General features: G+C 35.4%; 1 pseudogene; it reads left to right on the plus strand.

Moving 5' to 3' along the window:
• The first annotated feature begins 11,603 nt into the window (after positions 1-11,603).
• Positions 11,604-12,313, plus strand: LOC123388200 (annotated as a pseudogene).
• Positions 12,314-15,446: the final 3,133 nt, after the last annotated feature.

Below are 15,446 nucleotides of genomic sequence, written 5' to 3' on the forward strand. Positions count from 1 at the left end.
TTAAAAAAAAAAAGATTGATAAATCTGACAACATAATTTTCCACAGAGGCTTTGTTTTGTTGTTGTTGTTTTAAAAGCCTATGATAAAATTAAAAATAAAACTATGTGAAAAGCAGGATTATTTGTAGTGGTTATATCTTTAATTTGAAAAGAACTCTTTGAAGTCAGTAAATAAGTGCCGATAAGGCAGGAGAAAAATTAGCAAAGTATATGAATAGGGAATTAATTACTAATGTAATGAAAGTGATTCTTGGACATATTAATAAACAAATAAACAGTAAAACTATTTTATGAAAAAATACAACTGTAAGTATAGCAAAATTCTTTTGTTTACCTATGTGATTGGCAAAGATCCAAGAGTCTGATAGTATAACATGTTGACAAGACCGATAAAATCTCAAACCCTCCCAAAAAGAAAGAAACCTCAAATATTGTTATTAAATTTCTAAATTGGTAAAATATATGAAGGAAAATATAAATATCTATTAAAATTTATAACTGAATTGGAATTATACTTCTAGCATTTTATCTTACAGATATACACACACACATGTAAAAGCAAATATGGACTTAGTATGTATTGCAAGCACTGATTTTAAGAACAAAAGATTTTATTTTTTATTTTTTTTTAGATTTTATTTATTTATTTGAAAGAGAGAGATCACAAGCAGGCAGAGAGTCAGGCAGAGAGAGAGGGACAGGGGGAAGCAGGCTCCCCAATGAGCAGAGAGCCTGATGTAGGGCTGGCGCCCAGAACCCTGGGATCACGACCTGAGCCAAAGGCAGAGGCTTAACCCGCTGAGCCACCCAGGTGCCCCAAGAACAAAATATTTTAAAAATCAAAATATAAAAATCTAAATTTCAATCAATGTAGACTTCTAAAATATATTATTGGTACATCAATAAAATAGAATGCTGCACAGCTATTAAAAATAACTAGAGACCATCTTATGCTGTATTCTAGTTATAAGGAAAAGGAAGGAGTGGCCCAGATTAAAGGAGGGCTAGAGAGCACTTCATCATGGACTTTTGGCATAGGAAGTGTTGTTAGAGATAATTTAACCCAGACTCTTTATTTTTTCACTAAGGAAATTTAAGCCCAGAGAATATAAATGACCTCCAAACAATTTAATAACAGATATCTAGATATGGATGCTTAAATATTTATGTAATAATTGTTTAAAGACTTTTTCCCCTTGTAATGCAATAGATTGTGTTTTGTGTTTTGATTGTATAGTCCAAGAAAAATACACTCTCATAAGCTAATATAGCTCTGATCCAGGTGGTATTCCTCCCTTAAATACTCCTGGGGGAAGAATAAGAGTCAACCAACACCCACCATGATTGGTTTCATTCTCCTTAGCATATATTCAGTCACATCCTTCATATTGACCAAAACAATGCTTTAGTTTTGATAAGAAATGTAGAATGGATCTAAACTAACAGTGGCTACTTTTTGCATGTCTAGTAAGTGCCAACAACTGTCAGTGTCACATTTGATCACAGTAGTATTATATGGTAGGCAGTGTTATATTTTATCTATACTTTATAGATGATAAAACTGAGGCTAAGTGGGAGGCAATATTTTAATATCTGTATACCTAACAGCCACTTCCTATGCATTATAACAACATAAGTAAAAGGCTTGAAGTTGAGACCTTGCCCTCTTCCCTTAATTATTCCTAAAGACTTGATCTGAGATCAACAAAATTGTAGTAGCAATTAGAAATCTATAAACCAGAAAGGGGCTCTGAAAGCTAAAATAGATATCATAAAGTCTAAACACTATATTCTTTACTAGAAGAGGTATCTTAAGTTGTCAGTCTGTTACCAAGTTTAAATATTTAAATTGTTAAAGACATTTTGTTAAAAATTCAAGTAAACCATAAGTGACTCTTAATCTCACAAAACAAACTGAGGGTTGCTGGGGGGAGGGGGTTAGATCTGCACACATCTTTTTAAATCCTCCAAAGTATTCTATAATTTATTGATCTACTCCCTTATTTACAGACATTTATTTTTTCCTTTTCTTTTTGTCATTGCAAACACTGCTACAGTGGACATAGAATATATGCAAAGATATGTGCATTTTAAATCTTATTAGCCACTATCAAATCACCCCTTCAATGAAGTACACCAATTTATACACCCAGCAGTAGCATATGAAGGCACCCATTGCCTCCCATTCCTGCCAAAATTAAATACTGCAATTGTGATAACCAATCTCCAATGATCTGAATATCCTGGCTTTCATGTTTTCTTTTGTCCCTTCCATACTAAGTTAGAGCCGACTTCTGTGTCCCACAGAATATGGTAAAACTAACCACAAGGAGGTATTTCTGAGATCTGATCACAGAAAATTTTGTTCTCTTTACAATGCTTACTCTGGAGGAAGTCACTTACTATATCATGGGGACACTCAAGTAAGTCTATGGAGAGGTATGGAGGCCTCTTTCCAAGCTTCAGCACCAACTCCCAGCCAGAGAAGTGTATCATTGAGTCCCAGCCAAGCCTTTCATTGTAGCTTTATGAGACTGAGACACCATAAGCTGGAACTGCCCAGTCAAACCATTACTGAATTCTTAGCACACAGAAACCATAAAAGATAATAAGTATTTTTTTAATTGAGATATAACTGGCACAAAATATTACATTAGCTTCATGTACAACATGGTCAACAACTCTGTTATGGTATGCTCACTAGTAGTGTAGCTACCCCCTATAACCATACAGTGCTATTACAATACTATTTACTATACTACAGATGCTGTACCTTTTATCCCCATGACTTACTCATTCCATAACCAGAATCCTGTACCTCCTACACCCCTTCACTCATTATGCACATCGCCTCACCTCATCCGCCTCTGGCAACCATCAGTTTGTTCTTTGTATTCATTAATATGTTTCTGCTTTTTGTTTAATCATTTACTTTTTTAGACTCCACATGTAAGTGAAATCATATAGTATTAGTCTTTCTTTTATTGCACTTAGCACAATACCCTCTACATCCATCCATGTTGTTGCAAATGGCAATATTTTTTTCAGACAAAGAAAGTACTACAGCATTATATATGTACAAATAGGAAATATCTCCACAGAGTATTATTTATCAGAAAAATCAGCATGTAGAGTCATGTACAAAGAGTGTTACCATTTGTGTTTAATGATATAAATGTAGGAGATGTTATATATTTATGTTTTTTATAAATTATCTCTATCTATCTATAAATTATCTTTGGAAATATCAATGAAACTCGTAAAGGATGCTGCTTTTTAAGAGAGAAAATGGATTCCCTGCAATGGGAGATGAGGGTTGGACAGATATAACTGAACAGATTCAGAGGTATTTAAAGATAAGCCTATCGATTGGCGGCATTTGAAGGTAAGTGAGAATCAACATTGACTCTCAGATTTCTTGCTTAGGGAACTAGCAGGATGATATACACTTCAAGAGGAGTTTATTCACTAATTTTTAAAATATTCATTATGTATAAAATATGGGGAAGATGACGATTAAGTATTGTACATAATGGACTTGAAGTGGATATACTCAGTATGTAATCAGATATGCAATACAGAGAAAACATCCTATTTAATATCATAACTATTTCCAGCATCTTCTTCTCACATTGGGATGATATAATTACCAAAGGCCTTTTATTTAGTGAAGTACCTTGGCAGGCCACTTTTCTGCAAGTTATTTTAAGTTTTGAGCAGGCAGCTAAAATAAAAGATAAATGGGAATAGTTTTAATGGAATGAAGAAATCTGAGATAATTTTAGAATACGTCAAGAAGTATACAAATTAAGGTCACAAAAGTAAATAGAAAGAACACTTGGCAGATATTTTTAATATAACATACAATATAGAGAAGTCCTGGCAGAATTCAATGAGGAATTCAGGAACTAGCAGTAGGAACTTTTGCCACCCTTAGCCTGAAGCACAAAAGAGGGGGATGAAACTAGTAAGAGCTGGAGCCATAAAGGGGACAATAGGATATTGAGTAGTCAAGGATATAACTACTGTTAGAATTTTAGAGATGTGGCAAGAAGAAGTAGAAGAAAATGGTATCAAACCATTCCAAAATTTATTGATTGAAAATAACCAGCATTTTAAAAATAAACAAAAGAAACAGCAAGCATTTTATATTAGCTCACAAACCCAGTGGGTTCTTTCTCTGGTGTGGGTCAGCATATATAATCTCTGCTATGTTGTCTGGTAAGTCTGGAAATTGGAAGATCAACAATGACCTCATTCACACATTTGGTGGTTGGCAAGTTGGCAGTAGGAGCTAACTATCAGCCAAAGGCACCTCAGTTTTCTCTACATGGCCTCTCATTTGTGAGATGCAATGCAGCCTCCTGGACAGAACAAGACACATGGCCAAGTCCAGAATTGGTTTAGAATAGTACTCAGAATAAAAAGGAAGCAACTATTGACTTAGGAATGAATCTCAAAGGAATTATGTTGGTAAAAAAAAAAAAAAAACAGCATATAGAGGAAACACCTATGATCCCATTTATGTGATATTCTCAAAACAACAAAGCTTTATAGCAGTTCTTAAAAATAAAAAGTAACCATCTCATGGGCAATTACCTATTCAGCTATTCACTGAATCAATACAATTATTTGGGCATTTACCATTTGCTAAGTTATGTGCCAAGTTTAACAGTGGTCTGAGAGATTCGGCTCTTGCACACATGGAGCCTATAATCTTGGGGTCGAGAGGACAAATAAATAACAACATGTACACAAACAAATGTAATTGAAAATTAAAACTGTAATGAGTGTTATGAGGGTAGCAAATAATGTTGCAAGATGAAAAAAATTCAAAATTAGGAGGAGTATATAGAGAGAGAAGGGTATGCAGATAAATCGGCTCTGTAGAATGATATTTCATCTGATACTTTAAAAATGAGGACACAGCGGTACCTGGATGGCTCAGTTGGCTAAGTGTCTGCGTTCAACTCAGATCATGATCTCAGGGTCCTGAAACTGAGTCTCATATCAGGCTCCCTGCTCAGTGGGGAGCCTGCTTCCCCCTCTCCCTCTGTTGCCCCCCCGCTTGTGCTCTCTTGCTCACGTTCTCTAATAAATACACATTTTTTTTAAAAATGAGGATATAGAACATGAAAGCCAGAGAAAAAAATATTTAGATAGAAAAAAGAGAAAACAAAACTCACTGATATGAAAAGGAGTATTCCAGGAAATAAAAGAATAGGTTTAGTGACTGAGCAGAGTGAGAAAACATGAGGTTGAGGTTAACATGTGAAATGTAAAATGACACACACTCGGCAAGGGCACTGATTTTATTTCTAGAGCAATGGAATGCCTTCACCATTTTAAAGTTGTATGACCAATTATGATCTTATTTTTAAAGATCACTCTAGAGGAATGAATGGAAAATATCAATGGTACAAGGCAGAGACTATTAGAAGCCCTTTGAGACACTTAATGGGAAAAGAAAATAAAGATTTAGACAGGGAGTTAAGATGGAAATAATTTGATAAATTGGGAATATTTGGGGGTAAGGTAAAGCAGGGTTTAGAAAGGGAATAAGGAAAAGGAAGGAGCTAAAGAAGGAATTTAGTCTACTATTCAAGAACTCAGAGAAGTCAAGGCTCTTCAGACTCACCATATTTTCTGGGCATTTATTCTGTTTCTCAACATTAACTATTTTCTTTCTGTCACCTGCTCTTCTCTGTAGACCTTTTCAGCCCTTCTAACTGCTCTTAGGTATCTTTCCACAGTGTCCAAAAGGAAGACAGGTGTACAGTTCTACCCACTTATGTCCAACTAAGCTTTCTTTCTGATTCTATTGTATGGTTAGATACTGATCAATGACAACTGAAAAATTTTGGGGTTTTGGTGGCATACTGTATAGCATGGAGTTTAAAAAAACTTTATCATAAATATTTCTGTGAAAAGAAAGAAGTGAAGGATTAGAGAAAACAAAATTCCAATTCTCTTAGGCCCATTGCCAGATTTACATTTTCCGGAACTTGTGACCTAGTACTTATGGGCACAGTCACTCTAAACAGTGGAAAGCCACATGGAAAGGGGATCCTAGGTGGCTCAGTTGGTTAAGTGTCCAACTCCTGGTTTCATTCAGGTCATGACTGTCAAGCTATGTTGGGGGCTCCATGCTGGCATGGAATCTGCTCTTGATTCTCTCTTTCCCTCTCCTTCTCCCTCTGCCCCACACCCACCCCCTCTTTCCCGGAAAAAAAAAAATGTATAGAAAAAGGAAGCCACATGGAGGGAGAAAGATTATTAAATGAGAGTGAATGTAGCTGCTGCAAGCTTCTGGGTCACTAAATGTCCCCCTTGTGATATATGCCTCATGTGTAATTATGGGCAACATTTAAAAAATCCGTTCCATCTTGTTTTTGGGAAAAGCAACTGAAATTGTGTTAATAACTCCCACTGCAAGATGATTTCACTTCACAAAGGAAGTTCTTTAATTAGCTATTGCAATTCATGGTAGTGGTTATCCAAGATGTATGCGTGTGTGGTATGATACTTAAACATTTGTTTTTTGGGGTTTTGTGACTCAGTCTTTATGAAAATGTTTGGAGGTTTCCCTTCTTCAACCTGTTATTACTCCCCTAGAATTTCTCTCATAATTGGTGTGTGGAAGTTAATCACATCAGGTAAAAAATTAAGTTCACATGACATCATTCAGAAAGTTAAAGGGATTCTGGGTTAAAGTGATCACTAGAATTAAGACAACATGGGCTCTTGAGCATAAGAATTTGGAGTCTGTTTATGAGATTCTAAATCAAACACAGTATCGAACCATCTGATTATTTTTACTACTAACACAGGTGATGGATTGAGACGCCCAGGTAAGGTGAGCATACTGATACATAAATCTGAAAGAATAGAGATGAGGATAGAGAATAGAATGGGACACAAAACTGTCATTGTAACGACCAGGTAGACTTCATCTGATAGATTCTCAGTGATCAGGCCTCTAATTAAGTGACATACAGGTGTGTTTTGAATACACAAACCCCTGCTGTCTGGCTATGCCCTGTGACACTAACTTTACTGCTAGGATTTAGCTGTTTCTACTGTGTAGGGTAATAATAGTACTTCCTTTGGAGCACTGTTGTAAGAAGAAATGAGATAATGGATGAAGTGTTTAGCATGGTGCTTTGTATGAAGTTGACTAAGAAAATTCTGGTTGTTATGATTAATAGATGCTCTTTCTTCCCAGCATTTTACAAGTACAGAATGCCATATATATATATATATATATATATAGAGAGAGAGAGAGAGAGAGAGAGATCTGAGAGAGAGAACATTTTCCAGCTTCTATTCTTTTGCACTCTCTTATATGGTATATATTTATGGAATTATTAGTCATGTAATAAGGTAAGGCAACTAAATCAAGTCCGACATATCCAAAAGTGTTTATCCAATTTAATTACTTATATACGGAGACAAGAAGACAATTTCCTTATATAAATATGGTTATATTTATTGTGAAGTTATCTTCTTTCTCCTCTGTGTCTTTCATCAGCTCTTTCATATCTCACATGATGATATATGCCTCATTATTCTTTGGTCTTTTAAAATCTCCTAGATTATTAATCTGCTCAGAAGCAGGTATTTTTCTGTTTAGATTGGCTTTACCAAGTAGAGGTAAAACTTTATTATCTGATTTTTAATACAATAGTATGCTCACTCAACTAAAAGTTATCACTTTATAGTATATATATATATGTCTTTCAAATGTATGCTGCAACAAAGTTCAAAGAGTTGTGGTGAACTGCACAAAGGCATGAATCCTCTCTGTTGTGATCATTATTATATCTGCAGGCCGATAGAATGCTTGACATGTATCATAGCAGGTGCTCAATAAGTGAGAATTAATGAGCAAACACTAATCTGGAACTAAGTCCAGATTTTCTGATCTCAAACAAGTGCTATTAATATTTTACTGTAGAAATTTTCACACTCTGTATTCCTATGAAGACTGGCTGATATCATAACTGTGAATAAAAATATGATTATCTCTTAATATGGAAAAAATCCTTTTAGGATGATTTTAGAGAAATTCTGCCTATAAATCTAGAACTAAACCAAGTCAATTCAATACAACTAATGAGACATAAACAGATCAGAAAACTTAAGATCTTAAGATCAGAAAGCTTAAGATCAGAAAACTTTGTTTTAATACATTTTTAAAGATTTTATTTATTTATTGGTAGGGAGAGAAAGAGATAGAGAGAGAGAGAGAGCACAAGCAGGCAGAGTGACAGGCAGAGGCAGAGAGAGAAGGAGGTTCCCCGCCAAGCAGAGAACATGATGCCAATCTTGATCCCAGGACCCTGGGATCATGACCTGAGCCAAAAGCAACCACTTAGTCAAATGCTTTTTCAGCATCTATTGAGAGTATCATATGGTTCTTGTTCTTTCTTTTATTGATATGTTGTATCACATTGACTGATTTGCGGATGTTGAACCAACCTTGCAGCCCTGGAATAAATCCCACTTGGTCATGGTGAATAATCTTTTTAATGTACTGTTGAATCCTATTAGCTAGTATTTTGTTCTGTGCTTTGGTGAGTGCTGTGAAGTGTGTAAACCTGGCGATTCATAGACCTGTACCCCTGGGGATAAAAATATATGTTTATAAAAAATCAAAAAATCAAAAATAAATAAATAAATAAATAAAATCTTAAAAAAAAAAGAAGCAGCCACTTAACCAACGGAGCCACCCAGGCATCCCTTTATTTTAATACATTTCTCACTTGGCAAACTCTTGTCAGGTGTTTATACACAGAGAAATAATACAGAAAAGTTCCAACAGGCATAAGGTCTATGGGTGTATTATTAAAACAGTAATTAACAAGTTTTATATTATTTTTTATATTTATATTTTAAATAGACTCAATATTTGAAAGTCATACCATAAATAAGTAAATAAATAATCTCATCTTGTTGTCGCTAAGTGTTACACAGGGAGGTCTTCCCAGCTAGATATCTGGGTATGAGTTTCATTTCAAAGGATTTGTCCTGGAAATCACAGATCATTTCAATTTTATTTTGAATGATAAAATTAGCATATTAATACAAGACTATATAAAATTGCCTTTCAAATCTGCTTATAGATTACATATATATGAAGATATAAATTTGTAAAGCAATTTTTGTAATATCCACATTTTATTCTAGAAAATAAAAAGGTTAGTTTAAAATGCATGTCCTTATTGTAAGACTGAATTTATAGTTCCTGAAAACTGTAGATGTATTTAAGCCTATGAGGTAGAATATTGTTCAGAAAAGATAATTATGCATTTGTCAATTCCATAATAAGGTTAAAAGCCAATGTCCCATTCATTTAATTTCTAATAAAACTGACAAAATTATACTGACATTTCCCAAGAGAATGCTTATTTCATCTAAATAAGTTCTTGCACATGCTAGCTATCCTGCTCTTAGTATCAAGGCTTGCTCTCAGTTTCCCACAATCTTTGAGAAAATATAACCCACCTAGTGAAGCTTTTTCTGACCACCTGGTTAGTCCATATATCTTTGTTCTGCTTAATTTTTTCCCTAGTACTTGTCACTAACTGACATAAATGTATATGTTATTTATTTTTAATAGCTTCTCTCATCCTTTCAGTTTCCTTTAGAACACCAGCTACATGAAGGTTGAACACTTTTTCTTTTCTTTTCTTTTTTTCCATTTCTTTGTCTCCAGAGTCTATAAAAGCTCACGGTACAGAGAAGGCAACCTATAGAATTTGTTGAATGAATTAATTACATCAATTACTCTATTAGGTAGGCTTTGGAAAAATACTTTTGTTATTGTGATAGTAACATCATTAGAGAAAGAAGAGGTTATAAAATCAGCAGCAAACATAAATAGTACAAATATAATCAGCAAACATGCTAATTAAAATTGCTTTCAGTCTCATATTTGATGAGCAGGTAGCTAATCAGACTATTTTTAGTACCGAATTAAATTATTCTAAAAGAAAAATCACATTGAAACAAGTAAATAGTACAGCTGTGATATGAAAAGACTATTGGTTTGCCTGTTTATCCATTTGTTTTGTTTTTCTCAGTATGATTTATTTCACATAGCCTAATTCCCTCTTATGCCCATGCATATTGTCACAAATGGCAAGATCTCATCCTATTTGTGGCTGAGTAATAGTCCATTGTGTGTGTGGGGTGTGTGTGTGTGTCTGTGTGTGTATCATCTTTATCGATTCTTCTGTTGATGGATAATTTTTTTCACTGAAATTTTATTCTTTGGTTACCAGTGAGGTTGATCATTGTTTCAAATGTCTATTGGCCATTTGTTGTTCTCCTTCTGTGATACTTGTTTGCATCCATTTCCCATTTTCAAAAATTAATAATTTTTGATTTAGAAGAATATATGCTTCTGAGGTTCTGGGAAGATAATTTTTCACTGCTAAATCACAAAGCTCATTGCTATAAAATTTAATTGTTTTAATATAGAATAGTGAATGCAATCTGTTGCTCACACTAATTTGACTTGTTACAAATTAACTTTTTTCTCTCTTATAACTGCAGATATCTCAAATACATGGCCACATCACACTCCTTTCTCTGTTATTTACTAAAGTAACTGGGCTGATTTCTACCTCTTTGTACTTGGTTTAACTTTTCTCTCCCTTCAAGATTCTGTAAAGGGCACCAGGCTCATTTTCTGCAATTTATAATCTGAATGCGTAAGTAAAATGTTTGTGTCTTTAAAGGTATTACGGGGATCTTGCACACGTCTACAAAAACACTTTATAACACAAAGGCAAATACTCAACTTCCTCCTTCCTTCCATCTTGACTTATGTGTTAGATAACTAGCTCTGTTTTATCCTCCCTCCTTCTTCCTCTCTCTCTCCCCCTCATGCCAGTTCATTAAGTGCAAAAGTAAAGAACAATTCATATACTATGTAAATAATCACAGGGAACATAACAATTCCTAATAGTAATGTGAATAATCATTGTCCTATAGTCTCACTATATTATTTTTATAATTATTAGAACTGAAGCATCTACTCCATTTGCAAAGTGGTAAAATGCTTATCCTTATCCTTTTTTTTTAATTTTAAAAAAATTTTTAATATCACATGATGTATTTTTAGCCCCAGGGGTACTGGTCTGTGAATCTCCTGGTTTCCTTATCCTTTTTAATTATCAGTGTTTCTTTCAGATAATTTCAGCAACCCAGAGTCGGTTAATGGATGGAGCAATAAATCATTGGTTACTGAATTCATTTTGTTGGGGCTTTCTAGTTCTCGGGACATCCAACTCTTCCTTTTCTTTATCTTTTCGGTGTTTTATGGAGCTCCAGTGTTGGGAAACATCCTTATAATCCTCACAGTAATTATAGACTCTCGCTTACATTCCCCAATGTATTTTTTTGTAAAAGATTTTATTTATTTATTTGACAGACAGAGATCACAAGTATGCAGAGAGGCAGGCAGAGAGAGGAGGGAAGCAGGCTCCCTAGCAGAGAGCCCGATGTGGGGCTCGATCCCAGGACCCTGAGATCTCGACCTGACCTGAAGGCAGAGGCTTAACCCACTGAGCTACCCAGGCGCCCTGCCCCCCACAATGTATTTTCTTCTTAGCAATCTCTCCTTTATTTGCATGTCAGGCTACATTTGCCACTCCCAAAATGATTGCAGACTTCCTCAATGAACACAAGACCATCACCTTCCAGGGATGCATGTCACAAATATTTTTCTTGCATGTTTTTGGGGGTAGTGAGATGGTGCTTCTTGTTGCCATGGCCTATGATAGATACATTGCTATATGCAAACCTCTGCACTACATGACCATCATGAGCCTAAGGGTGTGCACTATTTTAATGGGGATATCCTGGACCACTGGCATTCACTGTCAATCTTCCTTTCTGTGCACCCAATAAGGTAGATAATTTCTTTTGTGACCTTCCCCTTGTGATCAAGCTTGCCTGCTTAGACACATATGTTTTAGAGATCCTGGTGCTCACCAATAGTGGCCTGCTCTTGCTTATCTGCTTCCTCCTTTTGCTCATTTCTTACATTATTATCCTTGCTACTGTCCACCACCAAGCCTCTGGTGGCATGTCCAAGGCGTTTTCCATCCTGTCTGCCCACATTACTGTTTTGGTTCTGTTCTTTGGTCCATTAATCTTCATTTATATTTGGCCCTTGGAAAGCTTCCCAACTGATAAATTTATTTCTGTGTTTTTTACTGTCCTTACTCCTGTCCATAACCCCATGATCTACACATTGAGGAATAAAGATGTAAAGGAAGCCATGGAAAATCTAAGGAACTGACATGTGGGTTCCAAGGAAGTCTTTTAGACAACTGTGAAGCTGTAACACAAATCCATACTTAATGTCCTTTGCAAAGCGTGTATGCTTTTATTATTGTGTTTCTGTCACAATTAGTCTTTTGCTACTAGAGGACCTTCATCTGGTGATCTAAAGCTGGTAAATGCAGTGCAAAATCTCATATGATACTAGTTCTAATACTCTAAGGCTCATCTCATCTTCCCTGAAACAATCAACTATATATATTAAAATTCCTAAGTAGTTTTTTCCCCTTATATAGGCATTGTTTTAAAAAGCATCGTGTAGCATTTATTTTTCTCAAATTTTAAATGCAACTTGAGGAGGATCCTACCATATCATGGAAAGAATAGGAGAAGGAAGGTGAGCATGATTGATTCAGTCCATTATTAGTCACAGAATCATCACTGCATCACTGATTCCATGCCATGAGGAGTTTACTCAATTTATGTCATCTTTAAGTTCAAATCTGTGGTTTTTGAAGTGAAGATATGATTATGGTTTTGTTTTTACGAGTTAGAACAGATTGTAACAGACCATTATTGTTCTAGTTCTTACCATATGTGTCCATTTGCCAAAAATTTAACAGGCTAGCATATGCAGTAAGTGCCCTAAGGAGAATACAAGCACACAGAGCATTAATCTCCAGGTAAATTCTACTGTTGTTTCATACAAAGAAGGCAATTTGGAGGATAGAATAGGAAGCCAGTGGAAAACTAGTTGGTCCAGATCTAGGTCTCAGATTTTTATGAGTCCTTGTACTCTGTAGTTTTCATATTTAGTTTTCCATGTTTGAGGTTACTTCATTGGATGTTACCTAAATAAACTGACACTGATCACGTGCACCCGAATGTTTATAGCAGCGATGTCCACAATAGCCAAACTATGGAAAGAACCTAGATGTCCATCAACAGATGAATGGATCAAGAAGATGTGGTATATATACACAATGGAATACTGTGCAGCCATCAAAAGAAATGAAATCTTGCCATTTGTGACAACATGGATGGAACTAGAGCGTATCATGCTTAGCGAAATAAGCCAAGCAGAGAAAGACAACTATCATATGATCTCCCTGATATGAGGAAGTGGTGATGCAACATGTGTGCTTAAGTGGGTAGAAGAAGAATCAATGAAACAAGATGGAATTGGGAGGGAGACAAACCATAAGTGACTCTTAATCTCACAAAACAAACTGAGGGTTGCTGGGGGGAGGGGGGTTGGGAGAAGGGGGTGGGATTATGGACATTGGGGAGGGTATGTGCTTTGGTGAGTGCTGTGAAGTGTGTAAACCTGGCGATTCACAGACCTGTACTCCTGGGGATAAAAGTATATGTTTATAAAAAATAAAATATTAAAAAAAAAAAAGACTGGAGGTATCACAATCCCAGATTTAAAGATATACTATAAAGCTGTAGTAATCAAAACAGTATGATACTGGCACAGAAATAGACATATAGACCAATAGCACAAAATAGAGAATCTGGGAATAAACTCACACTTATGTGGTCAATTAATCTTTGACAAAGGAAAAGAATGTACAATGGAAACAAGACAGTCTCTTCAATAAATGGTATTGGGAAAACTGGACAGCTACATGCAAATGAAACTGGACCACCTTCTTATACCATACATAAAAATACTGAAGGAGAGAAGATATTTGCAAATCATATATCTGATAAGGGGTTGATACTGAAAAACATATAAAGAACTGCAGGGAGAGAAGATGGTGGAGGAGTATAAGGATCCTAGGCTCAGCTCCTCCCACAAACACAACTAAATAACTATCAAATCATCCTAAACTTTTGTGCTCCTCTGCTCTATCACCTCCTCCCTCTCCCCTGCAACCTATCTTCCCATATATCACCTCAGATTCACTTTTCTGCATATCCTACCTTCCAGAAAGACCTCGCTCTTCTGTTCATAGATTTGCTGCCATTCTTTTCTTTGCTCTCCATTTGATTTTTCAGGTGTTCAGAATGGTTTGATAGTTATTTAGCCAAATTCCTGGGACCAGACCAAAATCGTATCTCTTACCCCACTGCCATCTTGGGCCTAGTAGTATGTTATCTAACTTACATGTATTTGTGGTCTTTCCGAATATTTTTCTTTTAGTTGACTTCAAGATTCATACTGTTGTGGTCTGAATATATGCATGATATTATCTCAATACTTTTGTACTTAATGAGATCTGCCTTATGACCTAGCATGTGCTCTTTTGTAGAATATCCCATATGCATTTGAAAGAATGTATATTTTGCTGCTATAGGACGAAATCTTCTAAATATGTATCTGTTAAGTCTGTTGGTCCAGTGTGTCATTCAAAGCCATTGTTGCCTTATTGATTTTCTGCTTAGATGATCTGTCCACTGATAGAAGATGGGTATTAAAGTTTCTGCATATTATTGTGTTATTACCAGTGAGTTCCTTTATGTTTGTTCTTAATTGTTTTATATATTTGGGTGCACCCATGTTGAGGCATAAATATTTAGTATTGATAGATCCTCTTTTGGGATAGTCCCCTTTATTATGATACATTGCCCTTCTTCATGCCATATATGCAGTCTTTGATTTAAAGTCTCGGTTGTCTGATATTAGTATTGCTACTCCTGCTTTCTTTTGATATCCATTCACATTACAAAAATTTCTTCATCACCTCACGTTCCTTCTGTAGGTGTCTTTACATCTAAAATTAGTTTTTTAAAGGCACCACATAGATGGACCTTATTTTTTTATTACATTTTTGATTAGAACATTTAGTCCCATTAATTATTGGTAGAAATGTATTTAGTTCCATTTTATTGTTCTGTTACTGTTTCTGGAGATTTTCTGTTTCTTCCTGGTCTTTGTGACTTTGATCTTTCCTTTCCACTTGAAGAGTTCCCATTAATAATTTTTACAGGGGTGGCTTGGTGGTCATGAACTCCTTTAGTTTTTTGTTTGTTTGGAATATTACTTATCTCTCCTTTTCTGAATGACAGAATGATGGTCTTGCTGGATAGAGTATTCTTGACTACATATTTTTCCCATTCAGCACCTTGAAAATGTCATGCCACATTCTTCTGGCTTGCCAAGTTTCTGTTGAGAAATCTCCAGCTAGCTTTATGGGTCTTCTCTT

This window comes from Mustela putorius, unplaced genomic scaffold (assembly GCF_011764305.1).
Source record: "Mustela putorius furo isolate JIRA1106 unplaced genomic scaffold, ASM1176430v1.1 tig00003896_pilon_pilon_pilon, whole genome shotgun sequence".
NCBI classification, from domain to species: Eukaryota; Metazoa; Chordata; class Mammalia; order Carnivora; family Mustelidae; genus Mustela; species Mustela putorius.